Below are 1,194 nucleotides of genomic sequence, written 5' to 3'. Positions count from 1 at the left end.
AGGGGATTAGGGGTGGGGGTGGGGTCTTCCTGTCTGTCCATGGTATGATTCCAGTCTGTGGCCCTGTGGAAGCATTGCTAATTCCCTTGGCAGTCTGAGTGATTTTGCTGCTAACAAAAAACTCAGGCATCTGTAGAAACAAAAACAAATATACAAACACAGAAAAAGAGGCTGCCAGTCTTTTGATACGTGACTGGCAATAACAGGATTTTGAAGTAAAACATAAGAATAAGATGATTTTTTCCTTTGCTATTTTTCTCTGTTGGCATCTTAAAAGTTTGAGTCCTTTACTTCCTTGACACATACTTTAGTTCTCTGAATAAAGTGAATTTTTGCCTATCATTCCTTCATGGTATCACTTCTAAGGACACAGAATTTCACTTGACTTGAGCTGAACTACGGACACTTCTTTTACCGCGAGGTGTTGGGACCTACTTCCTGCTCTGTTCCAACCAAAGCTAGCTTGTTTCCACAGGTATGGTGGTTCTCCCTGGGAAAGTTCACTGGTCTCTCCCTACTCTCCCTCGACATCCATGGCCATCTCCACCTTAGCACCTGACAAGTTGAACAGGCTGGGTGGCGAGAGGCAGCCTGTACAGAGGGGGAGAGCTGGTGCTCTCCATCGCTGCGCCATGTCCACGTGGGTCACATTTTCTTCTCTGAATCTCCTTTATGCCCCAACCAAGGAGCTCAGTGTCCTTAGGCCTCTCCCCTCCGGGAGCTTAAACCACCTAGTTTGGCCCCTTTTCAGGCCAAGTGTTAGCAAAAGAATCTTATTACATTCACTGTACTGAAATGTCAACACGATTCAGCTTCCCTCTCCCAAACCTTTTTTTTAGTAGAGGGAGGCACGGCTCTGCCAACTTGACTGCCTAATGAGTCTTGGAATCAACTATTTCCTCTCCTACCTAGGAAACCATCAATTTTATTTTCTTCCTGAAGGACTGACCCCAGAAATAATCAGATGGATAAAAATAAATGATGTGTTTTTTATAGTTATGGTTTATTTGTTCCTGGTAACCATGTAACATAACTAGGATGAATGTGAGATTTGTCTGACTGTAAGGGTATTTAAATTCTATCACATGCATGTTTATTCTTCAGTTTATTTCTCTGATAACATCGGAAGTCACCCACAACCCAACCAAAATAGAGAGAACTCTGCTCCTAATCTAAGCTCAGATCTTTCTCACC

This window comes from Myotis davidii, unplaced genomic scaffold, assembly GCF_000327345.1.
Source record: "Myotis davidii unplaced genomic scaffold, ASM32734v1 scaffold187, whole genome shotgun sequence".
Classification (NCBI taxonomy): domain Eukaryota; kingdom Metazoa; phylum Chordata; class Mammalia; order Chiroptera; family Vespertilionidae; genus Myotis; species Myotis davidii.
This window is presented reverse-complemented; position numbering follows the sequence as displayed.